Source organism: Falco naumanni, chromosome 3, assembly GCF_017639655.2.
Source record: "Falco naumanni isolate bFalNau1 chromosome 3, bFalNau1.pat, whole genome shotgun sequence".
NCBI classification, from domain to species: domain Eukaryota; kingdom Metazoa; phylum Chordata; class Aves; order Falconiformes; family Falconidae; genus Falco; species Falco naumanni.
In genome coordinates this window covers 897,468-918,483 of record NC_054056.1, presented here as the reverse complement: position 1 = coordinate 918,483, position 21,016 = coordinate 897,468, and positions in this window count along the sequence as shown.

The window sequence follows — 21,016 nt, the reverse complement described above, 5'->3', positions numbered from 1 at the left end:
CCACACACCCAGGCCCAGGGAGCACTCATGTAGCTGGGAAGAGGGCTGAAATTCCACCTCCCTTGGGGCCATGCCACCTAAACCCCAGCTCAAACAGCTCAAACCACTTCAGTCCTGTTGGCATCTGGCATCAGCTGATGCCTCCGTGCTGTGTTATGGACAAAGCATCCCTAAGAGAAGAGGTGCCTCCTGCACTGCTGTGAAGCACGTGGTGATGAAATGCAAGACATGACTGTCCTGCCCCTGAGGAAGCTGGATCCCATGTCCCATGTCCCAGGTTACTCTCCCTGCCCCATCACCAGGATGGTGTATTTTGTCTTTCCAGATAGGGCTGGCCACCCTGCAGCCAAAAGCACAGCGGTCACGAGCCAAAGAGAGGAGAAACAAATGGGACCTTCACCTTGCAGCTCTGTGGGATGGCGGAGAGACAGGAGCATCCCCTGTGCCCAGCTTCTACCTCCAGGCAGTGCTCTGTGGGTGAAGAGCCACAAGCTGGACGGACTCATTGCTGCGCTTTGTGCACCAAGAGACCTTGGGTCCTGCAGGTGTTTCTTGCTCATGCCTAGAGTCGCTGAAGCGTTTCGACCCAGCAATCAGCCGTTTCAACAAGTGACAATTTATCCATCTAGGAGTCCCAATGATGGGCTCAGTGTCACATACCACAGAAAATAAACGCTGCCATGAGGAGCTTGCACACTGAGAGAGGAAAGAGGGAGCATGCTCGCAGGTGGAGCTGAGAGAGATGTGAGCAAAGCAGGGCAGATGCACATGGGCAGTGGTGCAGGAAGAGATGTACAGCAGCAGTTAATGCTGGTGGGCTCTGCAAAAACTCCTTATGCCCCCTCACCCATCTCTAGCCCATGCAGCATCGTCATGTCTGTGGTGCCTGCTCTGGCCAGCCAGTCCTCCAGCCACCCTCGAGCAGGAAATTCCCCAAACCACTGCCATCATCATGCCAATTATGGGAGTTCTAGACTGAAGGGGGTAAGAAGCCGTGGGGCTTTTCAGTCCTCCTCCCCTCTTTGCCAAGGGACCATGGACAAGCAGTGCTCCCCTTTCCTCTCCAACATCTGCTTCTGCTGGGGAAAGGAGGACTCTGCTTTAACAAGAGTTGAAGTTCTTCCGAGCAGGCATGTGGGGCCAACATGGAGCAAGGGAATCTCCATGCTGACTCCCAACTCACCTTCCCCCATGCTCTGGGGCAAATGCCGCTTCCCTAAGTGGCTACAGCTGGCTAAAAAAGTAGTGACAGAAAGGATATGTGCATCCTCCACAGCTCAGAGCAGCACTTGGGATGGGCAAAAGACTGCTCCCTCTGTGCTCCTCTGGCTCGATGATAAAAGAAGCATATCCGTATGAAGTGTGAAGGTCAGTCTCAGGCAGTTTGTGTCCATGCGCAGCCCCCTTTCCTCTAACCCCGCTTCCAGCTGACGACCCACGCCACACTTACCCTCCGCGTGCCCCTAGTCTCCTGGCGCAGCTGGGCAAGGAGGCAGCTGGAAAGGCACAGCAGGGAGGGGAAGGGACGAGATCCACGGGGCAAAGGCTGCAGGCATGAAAGGTACCCGGCGCTGCTGGTGAGGATGGAGTGTATGGTCAGAGGGGCAGGGGGACGGCTGTCCCAGGCAGCGCCTGCCATGCACAGGCCAGCAGGAAGGGCAGCGCAGTAGGGGCTGGGCACACTCCCTGGGAGAAGCCTCTCACTTAACACACCTGAACACTGCTGCCTAACCCCTGCAGCACATTCACACCCTGCCCAGCTGAATCTGCCTGATCCCTGTCTGTCCCGAGGCAGACACACAGGGTGAGTTTTACTCTTTTTCAGTGGCAGCTAATTGTTAGAAAACATATAAATTCTTTTTTAAAGGATTAAAAAAAAAAACAACCCAACCCACAAAACCAGGCATCTACCAGCATGATTCACACATTTGATTCTTAAACCAAATTCTCACATGCAACATCTGCGGAGTTGCTGTAGCCCTGCCAAGGGAAAAGGCAATCCAGTGCTAAACTCAAGTGACTTGGGTTCAATTCCCACTTCGGTTACACATTTCCTGTGTGAAACTGGGCAAGTCATATCATCTACGTCCGTGTTAGTCCCCGTTTCTAAAACGGGGATACTTCCTTATTTCACAGATGTGTTGTGAGTCATTCATTAATGTCTGTGAGGCCCTCGGATACTATGGGAAGGGAGAGACCCACAGAGATGAACAGGGTTCCATGGAACTAGAAACAGACAGGACATCCAGGAGACTTTCTCTGCTCATTAAAAGGTCTAGGATTGAATGCTGTGCTCATTAACTTGTACTTATACCCTCCATGGTTTCAGCAACTTCTCTCCTTACCTTTCCAGGCAGCCAAGGGCACCAGTACCTGCACCATGAAGAAAGCAGACAAACAAAAGCAACTCTGCATTTTGCCAGCAAGACACATGCAAAGGGTTAATCTATTTTCATAACTTAAACCCATATTTCCAGAAAAGCCTTTGAGTCAGAACAGAATAATTATTGCAAAACCTGCATATTTTAGACCTAAACATTCCCAGAAATATCATCATTGAAACTAGAAAGAAAAAGGAAATAGTAACAAAAAAAAAAAGCAACTAGCCCTGTGCAGCCTGGCAAGCACCACCACCAGAAAGGCAGAGAGGGAGCAAAGCTCTGCACCACGAACCCAGACAGGCAAACCACAGCAGAGAGCTCCCTTCCTCCTGGGCACACTCACAGCGCCCAGGACACGCAGGTTGATCCTACCTGCCAGGCCAGCACTCGGCTCGGCCCCATCCAACACACGACTCCGGCAGAGTTTTAAGGCAGAGCCAGCTCTCGCACACAGCCTCGCTCATGCTGCCTGGACCAGCCCACAGCTGCTCTGTTTCCATCCTTAAGCACAACTGGGATTTGAAGTCAGGCTCCTGCAGACGGTAAGGGCATGGCAATACACCACTCTTATTCCAGAGGTTGTTTGTTGGTTGTTCTTTTTTTACACTTGTAAGGAAACTAATTCTGTTCTCTTGCAAACAAAACTGAAGAAAACCAAGTTCTCTAGCAATGTTTAAGATGACCCCAAGAACCATCCAATGCTTGTGACTGTGAAGAGGCACGATGTGCATCACTGTCACACCTCCTCCAGGGGACTCCAAAAATCTCTGCTGCTTTCACTTCTCACACACTCATTGCTGCAAGGAAGTCATTAGTAAACTAATATTTTGAAACTGCTGCTACATAACGATTCTTTCAAAATTCATCTGACTTGAAAATTCCAGACCTGCCAGACCACGAGTGGGAAGCCAGCTTTTGGCGAGATGTTGATTCTTTCCAAGGTAATGTGTCTTGCATACAGCTAAAGCAGTAATTCCCTTTCCCCAATAATATGTTCCCCCTGCTGAGACTTATGGTTAAACTCATGTATTGAGAAACCTTCCAAACGTTTCTACATAGTTTCAAACCACAGGAGTGAGAAGAAAAAAAAAAAGGACAACTACGGTTCAGATGGAGTTTATGATTTCTGCTCAATCTCATAATTGCAGGGTGAATCAGTGGGAAACGAGGTTTTAGTCAATACCACAGTCCCTGGTCTCACGGCCAGCGAGCTGTGTGATCAGCTGAAAATGGTTTCCCTTGACCCTCCCCTGACTTATCGACGAACCTGGCCTTCGAGGCTGCCCTGCCTTCCTCCCCTGGGTGCACACCGCCATGCCTGGGCAGCCCTGCTGAGCACAAGGGTCACTGCACACTGCCCGCTCTGCTCTCCACCTGCCTTGTGCAGATGCCAACGGGCCGGGGGTAGGGGACGCATACTGCAAACCCGCGGCAGGTACAGGGACTCTCCCAGGCTATTTTGCTGTGTGAGAAGCAGAATCTTGCTTCAAGACAAAGTTTGCCCTTCTGCAGAGAGCATGTGTAAAGCCTAGAGGCTGAGGTGGAGTGAGGTCCTTCCGTGCCACTGACTCCCAGGGTCAGAAAATGGATCCTGGCTCCTTTTATTTGCTGGTGTAAGAGTAGCCTCACTTGCTCCACAGCTGGAGGGTGGAGGTTTGTACCAGCAGCTAGTCACTACCCTGCTTCTCCTGCCCTGAGGAACTGACTCCTCTCGCTGTCTGGCGAACCCAAGGGCTGGCACTGGGCAGAAGGAAGCATGCTGCGGGAAGCTGAGCAAAGACAGACAAACCACAGTGGAGGTCAGGCTGCTAAAATGTTAAGAAACAGGTAACCGGACAGCTTTCAGACATCCTGCTCGATGCTGCCCCACAGCATGTGGCCCCAGTTTGAAAAGAGCTGTAAGCAGCCGCTGCAATGAGCAGGGGGTCCCAGGCAGACCCATGGCACCCCTGCAGCCAGGTCACGCTGCAGACCTGCAGCAGGGCAGATAGAGCATGGGTCATGACGCTGCCGTTTTGCATGCGTAGGCGTCCAAGGCTCACTGCACACATCTTGTCAAGCCCTATGCAAATACACGCCAGACCCAGAACCCCGCCATGTCGCAGGCGGCGTGCATCATCTGTATCTGAGAACGAAAATTTCTATCACAGTAACACAGCAACGATTTTAGCATTCAGTGAGAGAAAATGGACCCCAAATCAACGACCAAAATGGAAATAAGTTTGTCCCAGCACTTTTCGTATTTCATTTTACCCAGCAATGATACACACCAAGTCCCAGGTCCTGGCTCCTCCTCACACATCTGGACTTTGTGTCCATAAGGGACCAATTTGGAAACTTCTCTCATTGACTTTAGGAGAACAATTAATGGAGTAAAAGGTTACCCAGCAGGCAAGCCTGCAGCTATGTAAATTAGATGGCCAGTTAATCACTATGCAAAATAGTACTGAATAACAGAAAAGAGGCAGCAACAGCAAGGAAATCGTGACTGTGTGTAATAATGCGATTAATTTCCATTCCTTGCAGGGTATTCTACAGTGTTTTAGATACACAGATTTTACCACCCATGATTTGGACCCCAAGCTAGACAACATAACTTCTATATGGTTTTCTTCACAGGGACACAGAGAAAGCTCTGTGAAAAGATTGCAACTATACTCTTTTCAGATTGGAGCTAGTAATAACTCATTTAGCCTTCCTCAGCTCTCCACAGCAGGGTAATGCTAGGCACAAGCCTGCATGTCCTAGCTTCTTGAGTGATGTTCACCAGCTGTATTAATATATTTTCCTTTCCAGTTTATTTTGCATTTCATGGTCTTCCTGAGAGTAGTATTCCCCTCAGGCTTCACTAAAGAAAAAAATGGAGAAAAGAAACCACCCAAAGAACAAGTGTCACTGGCTTGTTAGCTGTATCATTTAACTTAGCCTCTGGTTTTTCTACAGTCGGTTACTACAGGAGTTGAAGTCATTCCACAATAGGGAAAATGAGGCATTTTGGTGTATTTCACAAATATAAGAAGAGAGGGCTACTTTCAGCTGATTGCAGAAGTGACCAGAAAGGACAGACTGATGCGAGTGCTCAGGCAGTGAGGCACTGCCATGACCAAGTGCATGCCCAAGAGTATGGGCAGCGCACCATCACCATCGGGCCAGGAGAACTCCCTCTGCTCTGGTCCAGATGAGCTTGCCCTAAGGATGTACTTGCAGGACACAGATGGGTCAGTGATGTTGCCTGCAGGGCACAGCAGGTTTGTAGGACTGAACAAAACCAAATGAGGAATTTGAAGACAATGAAAACAATAAAAATAAACTTTTAACATGCAAATTCCATCTCTGCTCCTTGATAATTTTACTCTGTGAGCTATTACGCAAACTGGTTTTTGTCTCATTAACAATAAAGCAGAGGCAATTAAGCAAAATGCAATAAAACTTAAGCAAAATAAAACTAAAACAGACTCCAAGATTATTGTATAACCTCACTAAAATGACAAAGTGATCTTTCAAACTTCTAGTTCGCTTTGAATACAGAAGCAAGAAGAAATGCTACAGAAAAACGTCTCCAGAAACATTTCTCCTTGGGAGTGGAGGTCAACCAGTGGCTGCAAGCTGCATTATCATTTATCCCTTTGCAGAATTACAGCCCAAGCCCACAGTAAAGCTCCCTCTCCTTATACAGACACAGAAAAACAGGGCAATGAGGCATCTGTTCCTGAATGCATTTGCACCTTGGTGTATATCTACATACACATCAAACAGTGCACCAACACACCATACTCAATCAAGCCATGTAACTGTCAAAACAGAAACAACTGCTGAGGTTTCACCAGTTTTGGTTTGCCACCCTTTCCATGTCAGCACATACATACACCCAAACTGACAACCTTTTCTCCAATGACTTAATTTTTTTTTTTTTTGCCTGATGAATTCATTTGTCCAGGTTTACACAGGAGCTTCAGTTTTCTGCCTTCAGGGACACATTAGGTTTGAAAAACTGGGTATCCTTTAAGCAGCACATTCATGAGATGGTGGAACTGGCCTGCAGACAGCACCTTGTAAGGGCACTGTGCTCCAACCAGCCAGGCAGGCAGCGCCAGGTGGCAAGCAGAAAACCTCATCTAACACCTGAAGACAAGACGATGTTCTGCCTTGTGATCCAGCCACCCCCAGCCACCCACCCGTCACTGCACACGCATTTCCAAGGCCCTGCGGACAGAAGGGCATCTTTGCATTGGTTTCTGTAACCCACTACTGTTACAGATGAGGATGCTCTGACAGCCGCTGCTGGCTGACACATGGGAAACAAACCAGAAACCAGCTGAGCTGAGGCGGGAGCAGCTACTGCCCGAGCCAAGGCTCTGCCATGGGCAGATGCAGCATCTCACATCCTGGCTGGATGGCACGGAGCGGGACCTCTGCCATAATTCACAAAGGGGTGGCAGGTTCATTTTGTTAATATATTACTGACAGCCCAGCTCCAGTGTTCATACTTTGTTTTGGCTAGCCCATACATAGTTACTTTCTTTTCCTTTTAATGTTTTCTGGTTTATATTATTAAAAAATAATCATTAAATATCTATGGGTATTTGTAATTTCCCTCTCTAAGGAAAAAAAGTAAATTTACAAGGTTTTAGAAAACTCTTGGGATGTGCCAAGGGCTGCATCCTTCCCGAGTTTAAATGCCAGTCACCAGTAAAGGTGAGAGGCGTTTGAAAGGCAGCCAGGAAAATCTGGAGTATCACATCTGACATGTACAATACAGAAATAAGCCAAATGCACAGAGGCCACAGCCTCCAGAGCTCCTCACAGAGGCGACTGCCTGTCCTGCTCACTGCAGCGCTCCCCACAGCCTCAGCAAAACACGTTCTCAGCAGAAAGTTTCCACAGAAAACACAAAAAGTGCTGCCCTCCCAGCCTGCTGTTTTTTCCTCCCCCCTTCAACCAAAGCAGAGAGGGATCAAGGCTGATAAAGCACCCCCTGCCACGAAGCTGCCATCGCTCTGGCTTTAGGAAACCCACTGCTGACCCAGGACCAAAGGAGCAGAGCCCAGCCTGCAGCCACTGCTGCAGGGAGACGGGAGCCAGGCACCCATCACACACAGTGGCAGCAAAGGTCCCTTTTGCCCAGCAAACTGCTACAGTGAGACACACAGGAATGAACCTAAATCTCCTTAATCCTAGCCCCCTCCCCTCAGAAAAAGCCAAACAGCAAACCCACCACAAACCAGAGCAAATGCACAGCTGGGCTGCGACCCCCACATTGTCCCTGGCACTGGGCAGCGGGGAGCAGCAGGTACCCCCCTGCCACCCGCCTCAGGGTGGGCTGCATGCCCCTGCCCCCAGCAAAGGGGCTGCCTTACCGCCCCCGGGCACAGGGGCCAGGCGTGGCCAAAGGATGCAGGTTGTGCCCTGCAGGGGCTCGCTATGGCTTTCGTAACTGTCGGAGTCTGGTAGCAGTGGGGTCGGAACAGAGCCGTTCCTCGTGCCACCGAGGAGTCCAGCTGCTCCCATGCCACCCCCAGGGGAGCTATTCAGCCTCTGTCACTGCAGCTTGCCCAGAAGAAAGCAGCTTTGTTCTCCACGCAGCAAAAAGCAAGCTTATATTTTTTGCCTCACTTCCCCAGATCATGGCATGCCAGGTGGGAAATCCCTGCTGCTGTGGACAGTTTGCATCACTTCAGGTCATAACCTCGCCAGATCTCACTGGCTACAGCAGGATCTGGAGGAGGTTGGTATTTTGCTGGAGGTCTGCAGGGAAATCCAGATAGAGATGCAGCAGACGACGGCTGCCCTACACCAGAGAAGCAGCTACATCAGTGCCCCCAGGCTGGGAGGTTGATGGAAGTTTGTGACTGAAATCCGAAGACTGATCATTACAGATCTCATAAACCCTTCTGGGCAACCACAGCCTAAAATTCCCACACTCTGCAGGACAAGAGGCTTTTCTTTCCTTGCTTGCCCTGCAGTACGGTGCAAGGTTGCTGCATGTTCTCGCCCAGCTGCCCCAGTACTCCAGCATCGGAAGCAATGCATTGCGTTAGCCAAGTTCCTCAGCGCTCTGATATCCAGTAAGGATAGAAAATACTTATAGAAATACAAATACATTATTATTTCTCTGAATTAGGGAGATGCAAAAGCAGGATGTAGATGGGGAATTACTGCATCTGTCTGCAGTCTCTGAAAAGAATAAAAAATTATCAGACCTTCCTAAGTAGAACATTACTTTCTGGACACAGCATCAATACACAACGCTGTATTATACCAGTTTGTATCTTATTTAACCAAACACAAAGAGGAGATGCTGAAAGATTTCTGTTTAAGTGACAGTGAAAAAAAACAATCCTGGAATCTCAGTGTAAACAATTCAACAAGGAAACTTTCCCCACTGATTCAGGACCAAAGACAATGGGGTTTTTCCTACCCTCAATGAAAAGAAATCCAGAAAGAGAAGAAAATAGTCCTTTTATTTCACTACAGGCAAAAATAGAGCTTCTGATCTATCACCAGGCTGGCAACCTCCTATCTACAGAAACAGTCTTAACTCCTTGAGAGCATATACTGAAATTCATTTGTATCTTTTCACATAATAGAAATGGTGAAAAAAGTAGAAATACAGATTACACGCACTCTGCAAGCGCCTGCCTGTCCCCAATGCCACCTGCATCTCGAAAAGCTTCCTTGATAAAGACTTTGCTGTGTTTTCATTACATGGTAGGGGAACTGGTAGAAGAGTCAGTTTAATTAACACAACTTTTCTCAAGATAAATATTTTCTCAGGCAACACAGAGCTGCTGAAGCGCCATGCACCGGCAGCTGGGCAAAGGGAAGCAGATCGATGAACACTGAACCAGCTGCAAGATGTGGTGCAGCTTGTGCAACTTTTCTCCCCCAGCAACGTGCCTCAAACCTCACTTCGAAAAAATAATATATATCCTGCAGATGTCCGCGCGCGCGCACATATGTATGTACATCAGTGATTCCAAATGACAAGCCCTTCGGAAACAGCTATGGAGGGTGTGAAGCCATGTCACTGCTGGAAGCCCCTGGTGTTCCGCACACCAACGTTGTGGAGGTTCAGAGGGAAATGTCACGTTTCAGAGATCTCGTACTGCCAGCAAAGGCCAAGCCAAGTCACAAAAAGCAGAAATAAGTTTAAATCAAGATATACATTTTTTTAACAGGAAAGAAAGAAAAAACATGACTGAGTTTGGCGGGAATGTTGTTAGCTTTGTAGGAAGAAAAGAATCAAGTCTGGGCAGTGTTTGCTTCCTTGTCATCACAAGCTCTACAAAACTCCCTTGTACGCACATACAAAAATACACCTTATGCCAGTGAAACGAAGCAGCATTTAATGAGAACCAGAATGTGTTTTGGTTAATTTCCAGGTGATTGGCCTTTTATTAACAGGTATTTCTTGTAGATGAATGCAAACATTTACAGTAGGGACCCTATCGGCTCTGTGTCCATCTATTCTGTTTTTTCCCCCTCATAAACTTGTTGCTCAGGAATCCACAGCAGTAGCCTTCACTGGGGCAATGAGAGAAAACCCAGAACAGGATTTTCCACATCTCCACCACCCCAGACAGGATCTCCTCCACACCAGAGAGCCTCCACTCTTTTAAATCTGATTGGATTAAAGTATCAATCAAAAATTCCCCATCCCTAGCTCCTACACAGGGATTCAGCTAGACCAAATACTCGCTCTAGCATCTGCTGCTTCCAAGGGGCTGTGGTGGCTCTGCTGGAGAGCTAGGGTGGTTTTGCACAGGGAAGCTGCTCTCCACTTCAGTGGGACAAATTTACTGAGCATAAAGCAATGCGGCAGGACAGAGAACAATTCTCTACGACAATGAAGAACTAAAGACTTCTGCCTGTGCCCAAGATATGAGAGACATTCCCAGTTTTAACAACCAATTTAAAAGCCAAGAAACCTGGTGCTGCCCTCTCCTCACCCCGAGCCTCCGGGCTGCTTCAGACAATGCTGCTCACTGACATTCTCCTTCCCCTTATCTCTGTGAAGCTTTGAGAGCTCCAAAGGGCAGCGCATAAGGAATACAAAGCCACCCAAGTCCACCACAACACCTAATCCTACGTGGCTGTAGGTCACGCACGGATTTGGAGTGCAGGACGAGCAGGAGGACCCACCCCAGCAGGATCTTCTCTGCGAGACCTCCAGCCTCACCCCACTCCCAGCCAACTGTGCAAAACCTTCCAAACCCCACGGCACAGGGATGGCGGGGGGTGGGGGTGGGGGTGTGTCTTTGTTTGGGGCCACCTGAACCCATCAAAGGAAAAGCTAATGCAGGAGATCCCCGTTTGCTACATCCACCTGTTTATTTTTCTAAGGCAGCTATTTAGACACCCCAGCATCCATGAGGAGCAGCTCAATTTTTGTGACTTTTATTAGGATTTAATTGGCCACTGAAATCTGCCCAGTGAAGGTACCTGCAAACAGCGACGGTAAACTGAGAGGTGACACTGAGTCACCATTTTTGTTGAAAGCAGCTGGGAAGTTACAGCACCTGCCCCAAATCAAAGGGAAAGAGATCTTATGTACGGTCTAACCTATGGCAGTGGTTCAGCAGAAGCTGTATATGCTGCCACCGCATCCACAGAGCAGATAAATCGTCCAAACGTTTCAAGGCCGTGAGCAAAATGACATCTTAATGTAGATCAGGAGAATGAGACCACTTCAGTGACACGTAGCTCCACTTTCTAATCCTAATAGACTTACGGAATTTGTTTCTAATAGTCAATGAATTAAGAATCAGCCAATTGTGTGTACATTAATTATTATGCTTCTAATGAAATAAAGTGTGTACTTCTGTTTAATTAGAAATGAGCTCACGCTGGTGACCAGAGGCACCATTAAAATATCTTCCAGCACTTCACATCGGAGCTTATAGGGCTTTGAGTTGGAATGGCATCAAGGAAATGCTATGGAGGTTAAATATTGAAGATTTCAAGGCAAAGAAATATTTTTCAAAGCCCGGTCCCACGTCCCTAGCAAAGAAGGTGGATGTATCTGTGTGCATAGTCATCCAGGAAATCTGAGATCATATTCCTTCTGCTTAACAGAGGGCGCAACAGAAACAGTTAGGCTTCAAAACATTTACTTGGTGATATTTTTAAAAGAACTGAAATGTCTTTGGCAAGAAAAAATGGACAAAGATTTAAAAAAAAAAAAAAAATCAGGTTGGAAGCGTAAATTAACAGCAGGTTACTTTTTCAAGGAAACTAAAATAACAGATCTTAAACCTGCGCAGAACCTAGATCCAGAAATTACTCATGTGCCTCAGCTACTGATCCAAAAAGCCTCCTGCTTTGCAAAGCCTCAAGAGGAACAACAATTCAAAAAAAACTCACCTAAGATGAAATCTCCAAGTAACTGTACAGCTAAACGATCACAAAGCCCCTTATTATTTTAATGCAAGCAAGAAACTTTTCAGTCAAAGATCAAAACTAGCTACACATCTGAACTTCAGATTAAACGGCTACTTTAAAAACCAACCAACCAAACAAAACCACTCTAAACCCATCAAGTCAACATCTGTTTCTTCAGCCAGTGGTCATTTCTCCTCCTGACTATGCTGTACAAGCATGAGAAATAACAAGAGCAGCTTATGAGAGTACTGACACCCTGAATTTTGCCCAGATGCTTTGGTTAGCTCCAGTAATCTTCATGTTTGGATCTACAATGGGGTCTCCTGGCGTACCCCAGAGTAGCAACAGTTCTTTTGCAAAATACCATCTAGAAAGCACAGCACTAAAGCCCTAAACAGCAACTCTCTGTCAAGGGCTACTGAAAACGCGCCATGACTACCTCCACATCAACATGAAGGCCACTCTGGTTATTCATAGCAAGTCGTTTTTGCAGGGCCCAGGTGCAGACAACAGCCTGTTAAGACTATAGGAGCCCCAAGTGGTGTTACAAGATTTGTCTCTAGCTTCCCCTCAACGTGCAAAACAATGTTTGTAGATGAGGCAAGTCTGAAATTGCCTCCAGCCTCTTTAAGAAAGGTTAAAAAAAAATATTTAAAAAACCCCCAAACACACATGTATTAAGAGGCCAGCATTCCTGCTTTATGTCTGAGCATTAGCAGGGAAAAAAAAAAAAAAAAAGAATCGCTACAGGCCTTGACAGGAACAGAGCAGGAGCAGACCTTCGTTCATGGGTGTAAGGCTGTTTTACGGGTGAAAGTCTGTTTTACGGCTGCTGCCTCTCCTGCCACGACTCGCTGATTTAGGCAGCAGAAAGCAGAGGCTGCCTTTCATCTGCTTGGCAGCTGGGCAGGACAGTTATGTCAGTACAAATACAAAACAGTGGGGGACAGGTTCAGAAAATGTATTGGAGGAGGTTTCTGCACACCCCTGAACGGACGGTTCCAGCCACATCTTAAGGAGGGGACCTGGGAGACCTCTCGTTAACAGCCAGCCCAGGCGGGAGGAAGAGCTCCTGTCTTTAAACAGACCAACTGACATCGTCAGAAACACCCGGCTGAGCTTTCAGCCACACCAGCCCTGGTGCAGGTCGATAACACCACAGCTTTTGCTAGAGCAAGTCACTGACTGAGCAGCTCTCACGCCGCCGGCGGGGGGGAAAGTCCCCCACGGCACGGTGCTGCTGGATCTTCTACCCTCTCTGCCGCCCGCCTCTGCCCAGCCAGTTCATCTGCCAGATCAGTAATTCTCTACGTTTCCTTTTGGCTGCCATCGCTGGCTCCGAGGGCGTGGGGTGTGCCCCACCGCGGCGGGCAGGATGTGGTCCCACAGCCCCTGTGCACGCTGGCTTAGCGGTGCACAACGTACAGCACCCCTGTCACCGCCCAGCACCCCGAGGGCTCGGAAACACTGCAGAAAAACACAGTGTGAAGGTTGCTTAGATTTGGCCCCGACTCCAACATCACCTTGGCAGCTGGCCACAAGCCACCCCGGGAGTCACACGGCACTTCCAGGCTGGAGCTGGTGAGGAGCCCCCCTCTCTGCACGCCCCCAGCATCGCCCAGGCTCCTCCGCCGCCCGGGGCTGCGGGCCAGAAGGTGGTGCTGCAAGAATGGCGTAGGTACCACCGCCTGCCCGGAGCCGGGGTGGAGGATGCTGAATCATCCTTCGGGCTTCATAGAGCACCACCGCCTACCCGACCAGCTCACCCGTAACCAACAGCGTCCAAAGCTGAAGGAACCGAGCAATTAATTGGCCATCTGGGTAGGAGCCCTCTTCTGAGGAACCTGAAATTACAACCTTGGGTTTCTGCTTTGTAAAATTTTCCTCTTTGAGTCTTTTTGCATTCATTCATGAACAGGATTACGGGGGAGGAGAGCCATAAATAACAGCCCTGCTCTGGCTGCAAAGAGAGGATGCTTGGGCAGACAAGTACCAATCTGACATGCACCCAAAAAGAGAGAAACATACAATTTTTTTGTGCACCCCCCCCCCCCACACCCTCTTTTTTTTTTTCCTCTCCAGTGGCATTCTTAGAACCAAACCTGGACTTTAAGAGAACGGTCCCAGAAATAAAAAGATGATCGTCTGAAATAGAGGGAAGCTCAAGCCTGGGTGCAAAGGTGTTAATTTAAAAATACATGAACTGCATGGTAATTGCACAAGAGAGCATGTTTGTTTCCACAAGGAGCTTGTGCCCAGCTCACAAACCAGTGTGACCTGTGGGGACTCCCCGGGCTGTTCTGTGGTGCCAAATCCTAACAGCCATGACCTGCTGTGCAGTTAGTCCAGCATTTGTCCGGGGAATTCCTATTCTTAGCTCTAGATTGAACAGCAAACAACATTCAAGCGCACATTTATGGAGCTACAGATAGATAATTTCAGGAAAACAATTATACTGTAGTCAAGGCCCTTGATTTTTTAATTAGGAAGATTAAGAGGTTGATTTTCAAAACGTGATGCCACGATCTCACATGATCTTCAGAGACTCCCAAATGTTAAGACCAGAAGACAGCACCATAAATGATAAAGCCCAACCTCCTGCTGAAGACAGGCTGCAGAACCTCAGACATTTCTGCATCAAGCCCATTACTTGTCCTTGAGTTTCAGCATCTCTTACAAAAACACAAAACCAGTCTTGATTTAAAGACTACAAACAGTGGTAGGAGAAGCAGTTCTCAGTTAAGACGTTCCAGTGATTGATTTCTTCTCTGCTGAGATTCTGTTCCTTTTTTTCTAGGCTTACTTTGTCTAGCTTCACTGCCCAAACCCTGCATCTACAAAATTAAAAAACAGATTTATTTTTTTGTTGTTTTTGCTCTTCAAGGAGAAATACCCACACTATCACAAGCCAAGAACAGATCTTTGTGGGCCCTTCCTAAAACCAGCCATTTACGTTGTAATTCCCTACCTACAATTACTACTTAAGATCTACTTGGGGTAATAGAAACACTTTTTAAATTTTAGACCTTACACAAACCAAAACATAAAGAATTCTTGGAAACATGCTTCTTTTCAATCAGCCTTCTATACATCTTACACAAACTTTCTAGCTGCAACTGGTTTTGCGGTCTGCAGAGGTTGGCTGTGACACTATGGAACAGCTTTTGATGAGCAGCAATTGTCAGGAGCCAGAAACCATCATAATTTTCTCTGGTCATGGAGATCCTATGGTGCTGAAAGTTAAAGGAGGGGGGGAAAATAATAAAAATATATATATTTCTATTCTTTGCAAACTAGTCAACATTCCAGTACCCACATCTGGCTATCTGCCAACAGCAAAATTCATATTCCTTTTCCTGTTACATGAAGATTTTTTAAATGTTATTCTTAAACATTGCAAACAAGAAGAGAGATATATTTTTTTTCTTAATAACGGCAGGGCTTAATAATCACAGAGTGCACAGTACCCGAGAATGAAAGTTCAACGCAACGCAACCACCAGTCCCCACAGTTTCCCTGTTAGCTCCCCAGTGCACAGCCTGAGGACTGGGTACGCTGGCTGCTGGGTTTAAAGCAATATTCCAGTTACTTAAAGCAATATTAAATCTGCAGGGCTGTTACAGCAAATTAAAAAGTAAACCTAACAGGGAAGCAAATTTGGTAGCTGTTCCATCTGGCTGGCAGGTTGAACAGTCTAGCTGCACTGGCTGTTTTAGGAGGGACTTGGAGCAAGGTCAGCCATTAAGCCCAGTTCCAGAGCCACTTCCCCCAGCAGCACAGAGGAACTGGTTTACTAGAAGACACTGTATAAATATTTTGCTGAGCTGCAAAAGAAGGAAGCTTCCCCGGCCCCGGGCTGACATGTGTCATGATGAGTTTCCAGGCACAATGCTCAATGAATGCCATTATATGAAAGGGTGTTTATTTCACATTGCAAAGCGGTTGCCAGAACACACAATCACGCGTCTTACCCGCCGGCCCTGCAGGCTGCCACGGAGAAACTCCTCTCCGAAAGAGAATGAAACAATTATGTTGGGATTAACACTTCGGCAGTGGCAGCAGGACTTCCCCCAGTCCCTGTCCCGCTTCAACCCCGGCCATGCGGAACCAGGGGCACAAATGTTACCATTGGGGGGTGTGTGTGTCCCATCCTGGTGACCTAATTCAAACTCAATTTCAGCACAGAGGGGTGAGATCGCAGCTCTTCCCACTTCTTCACTGGTTTCATTGTCTTGCCCACTCAAGGGCTTTGATGCTCTGCAGATGATCTCGTTCCCTTCACCACGAGGCAACCCAAGGAACACACTCATCTGAAAAGGCTGCGCTGTAGCGCTGGGCAGATCTAATCAACAGCTGAAGTGTTTTTATTTCACTAGGGTATTTCATTTTCACTCCGGCTGTCATTTTCTTAATGAAGACAAATGAAGAAAACACCAGGTTAAAAAGCCTGTATCCTTGCAAGTAAAACCAATATGCCTCTGCTCAGCCTCAGCAGAGGTCCTGCCGTGCACGCTTTTGCTTTGACAACAATTCTGATTTTCTTTAACTGTTTTTGCATGGTGGTAACTGCTGTCTTTGAGACAGACATCCCTGAAATGCACAGTAAATAAGATCAGAATTAGGCTAAATTTGTCCCTCTGCTCCTATCCCTACTGTCAGTTCAAAACATGATGAATTTCTTGAGCAGCGTTTTATTCTAGGATCCCAAGTCCAACATCAGTGAATCCTAGACAGCCTCACAAAACCAGAAATGCATCATTCCTGTACTACAACTGAAAGAGAGGACCCTGAAGAAGCGCTGCATGACAAGCCAGTACCACAGCTGGGCCCAGATGTCCTGGTTTGCCTCCTTCTATCATGATAAACTTCTCTTTTTCCATTCTAAAGAGCCACACTGTTAGCAAGCAATGATATTTTCCTCCCACTTCCCATGCAGCAATCTTTCCTTTGAATTGCGTGGTGGAGTCTCATCACTTCTTCCAGGGGGTCAAGCAAATCATGTCTGCTTCACTACGATGTGCTGCAGGTTAATGCCACCACAGAAAGCTCTAGGAAGCAAGAGGTCTCAAGGGTGCCATCAAGCTCTGAAAGGCATATTCATATGAGCAGGAGAGGAGCTGGAAGCTTGCAGACTAGCACCCAATCCTCTGACAGCCAGAGACCTCAAAGAGAACAGGACCAGGCTGTGAGTTGAGGTACATCATCACACAACCTTTAATTTCTGTGATCTGCTCTCCTGTTGTTCAGCAGCGAGATGTGCCCATCTCCACATGGCCAAGGCTTTTTGGCCATCTGTGATACACAAGGATGCCGGTACAACCATCACTTTAAGCTATTCTGTGTGTCTCCCCATGAAGTACTAATGTTCTAGCGTGCATCTGCACTACAGCAGGGGTCTGGAGGAGAAGTCATATTTGCAACTTCTGCGGGACAGGCTCTTCTCTTGTGTGCACCGAGCTCAGTAAGACACCCTGAAGCATGACTGGGGACCTCAGGTGTGAGCAGGCTTTCTTCAGCTTGTGCTTCTGCTTCCCCTTGCCAGGGTGCACCAGTGAGAGCACAGGACACACCAGCTTGTTTTTACCATAGGATGGAGCCCAGGATCACCTGGCTTCTAGCAGGGCACTTGTTAGCACTGCAGGCATTGCTGGTGGCACAAGAGCAAGTTTTCTGGGTGAAGTAAAGGCAACCTTATGTCTTCCATGATCCTGCATTGTTCATGTGAACACCCTACAAGCAGCAGCACTTTCTCTTATCCCCTGAAGCTGTCAGGCCCACAGTGGCAAATCCATGGCCACTGGGTCACCTGCTGCCTTTGCAACCTACTGACATGGCCCGTGACCACTCACAAGCCTACTGCTGCTCCGCTCCAAATCTACAGGAAAAGCAAATGATGGCATTGCCTTCAGCACGGCCAGTTTTCATTCAGTACTGATGTTCCAAAGCTGGTAGACTGGAGATCACAGTTTTGAGGTATTTGGCCTTTCAAAGACAACTTCAAGATGACAACCCTGAAATCCTGCTGCTCTCACAGGCAGACCAGAACGACTGTTACTGACAGTCATTTGATTAGTCTACTCAGGGGACTTGAGCCATTTCTGCTCCCTTCAGTTATTTTGGTTCCTTCTCCTTATTTCACATTAATCCCTAAATCATCTCTAAGTGTACACTAACCCCAGGAGACAACACATCTTGGTGTTGGACAAGAGGCCAAAGGTTTCCTCTGTGAGCTGCTCACATGTTTGCCTGCGCAAGGGTGACCATGAAGTAGTTCAGCACAGGAGACTTGTTCTTCTTAATGTTAAAAAGAACAAATCTGTCCCACATGCTGGGAGCTACAGCGAGGAAGCTGTTCCTCTCAAGACGCTGAGATACTGGGTTGGGAAGGCAGAGTTGTCTTCTGCTCTCTAGGTACTTCTGCAGTGCGTTCCTCCACCTCACCCAGTACCTCTGGCTCTTGTGCTTCTTCCCTGCAGCTCTGAGCACATGCAACAAGTTTTAAATCTCTGCCTTATTTCCCAGAGGAACCATCTCTTTCCTCATTACTTCCCTTAGTCCTTAGTTCTCACTAGATGTGACAATGCCATCAACTCTCCAAAGCACTGTGGGACACCGTCTGCATACAGAATGTGTTGTATTAGCTGCCAGACACCTCCAGGAGAGAGCTTGTCCGGGGTTTAACGTGACACTTCAGCCTTAGGGGAAAAGCCAGCAATCGTAGAGCTAACTGGGAAAGTCCTCAGCGCCGCCTAGACCTTCACGTATGGTCGGCAACTCACCTACGTTGTTTCACCTCAGGGTAAAACTAGTAAAGCTCATCTTCTTTCTATGAATCATCCTAAGAAAACTGCCCCAATTAAAATATAAAACATCACTGCAGCAACACCAACTTGTGCGGGAATTTATTTTTAGAAGCACCTTAAAATAGAGTGTGTGTTACCTTGTTAAAAAACATTGCCTCTCTGTGTTGGTAAAGGATGACGTAAAGAGCTGTGGCACTTCACACCCAGCACCAGGGCTCCTGCACGCTGCCGAGGTGAGAGAAAACACTGGAAAAAATGGAGGGGAGGAAGTTCAAAACCAGTCTTAACACCTCACTGCTAACGTAGTAAGATGCCAGGGCTTAGAGAGAGGAATGTAAAGGGATGAGCAAAGATTTTGGCAATAACAGCATATTTCCCACTAAAAAAGCGACAAGAAAAGGCTGCGTGTAACTCTGGGTAAGGAGTTTGCTTTCCGACAGCCAGCCCTGGGTCTGAAACAGGCTCTGGTGTGATGTGTGCTTTTGATCAGAAACACCAACGTCGCTGTGAAGCCAGGCCTGGATGCAAAGACTTGAGGACCTACCCTGACGTGGCACCTCCAGCACACCCGTTCTGCACCAGTAAAGTAACGGAAAAGGGAAGGAGAGCAGCAGCATCCCGGCACACGTGTGCCCCCAGCACCTTCCCCCAAAACAGGCTCCAGCAGACTTCTGGCACAAGGACTCGCGAGGACCTCATGTCCTCAGGTGTCCACCAAAAGCCACTGTGGATAATGGAATCTTTGCCAGGAGCAATTACTTTTCCACAGGCCACGCCATGTCCCCTCTGCAGCTCCCAGTGCTCCGTGACCTTCTGTGACAGCGCACAGGAAAACATGCCAATGAAGATGCTGTTGAATCCTTGCAAGACCAAACGTGAAGGGTACACTTCCAAAATACCAGAGATTCACGGCACAGTGAAAACAAGCAAGGAAAGAAAAGGTGAATTAAACCAGGCGGGAAAACAGCAGTCAGGTGGGATGTGGAGGCACCGCGGGAGCGGCTGCAGAGAACCTCTGCCAGCGCACGTGGCTGCTGGTGGCCCCGCGCCACCAAGCCTTCCCACTCAGCGCTGAGCAGGAACAGTCACAGCTTCCACAAAGCTCCACAGGGAGAATCTTCTGGTCTTTCAGACTTGTAAAACTCAAAGCCATTTTACTGTTTTAATTGAAGCTTTCCAAGGAGTAAATATAAAACGGGAATAGAAGGATGAATTTGATGGAAAATTACCTCATTTGACATACTGTTCTGAAACCTCTGCTGTATGCGGATACATACGGGCAAACACATATGCAATGCCATACAGTTTTGTTTTGTGAAAATCTGAACAGCTTTTCAGAAATGGAAAACAGTAAGAGCAAGAAGCAGTAAAAAAGTGATGGGAAAAGTCAGCGGCATATGCAAGTGAGGAAAGATGTGGCTCCTGTTGAGATACAGCAGTAGAAAATTACAGCAGGATTGTTCCAGAGGGAAAAGGCCATGCATGGGATGGGGTAAGGGGTCCTGCTACGCAGGTGGGGTGCTTGGCCATGCCAGAGGTTCAGGAGCAGAACTAGGCTGCTGCCAGAGGGGAGATTTGGTTCCATTCTCAGAAAAGAAACTGCGGGAAGAAACAGGGGCGGCTGGGCCACCTACAGCCGGGCAATGTGGGAAAGGTGACAGGAGATGGATGTACTGAAAACAAAAGATGTAAGAGGAGATGGAGAAGTAATGGCTAATTCTCCCTAAAAGCTCAGCCAGCTGGAGATTTATACACACATCACATGAAGCAAGTAAAAAAATGTTACTAAAACTCGTAAACGTTTTGAACAGGACTCCTTAGACATGTTTTTATTTCACATAAATAAAAGCCAGGCAACTAAATTAATTCTAATTAATCTGATTAGGATTAATGCTGTGGTAAGAATCATTTACTGGTACCATAAGCTTTCTTTTGCCTCTCTCCAGAAAGAATTCCCATTGTGTACCTGCTTTTAACACCACCATACTAGATAGCACATCCAAATATAATTCCATTACGATCGGGAGAGATTTCATCCACTCAGTGAAATGCATGAATAAATACAAAATCATTCACATTATGTACTCTCTACAGGGATATTTAAGGCTTTTCCCCCCAAAGTAAATCAGTTTTATGTAGTTAAAGTTCTTGACAATCTCAAATTGGATATCTTTGTTCACAGAACTTCATTTCTTGTCAAATTCTTGTACCTTTGGGAAAGACAGAGGTCAGAAAGGAGGGAACAAGAATCAGTATTTCTCATCTAGGCTTACTCTAGGAGCCTACCACGATACTGGCCTCCCCTGCCATGGGGGGTATTATTTCTGGCCTGTGACACAGGTCCCACAAATCCTAATTCACTCTCACATCTATGAAGTCTGAGGTGAAAGGCAAGTAGCAATTGGAGGTTTTTTCTGCTTAAGCTTAAATTTCCAGAAACAGCAGATGTCA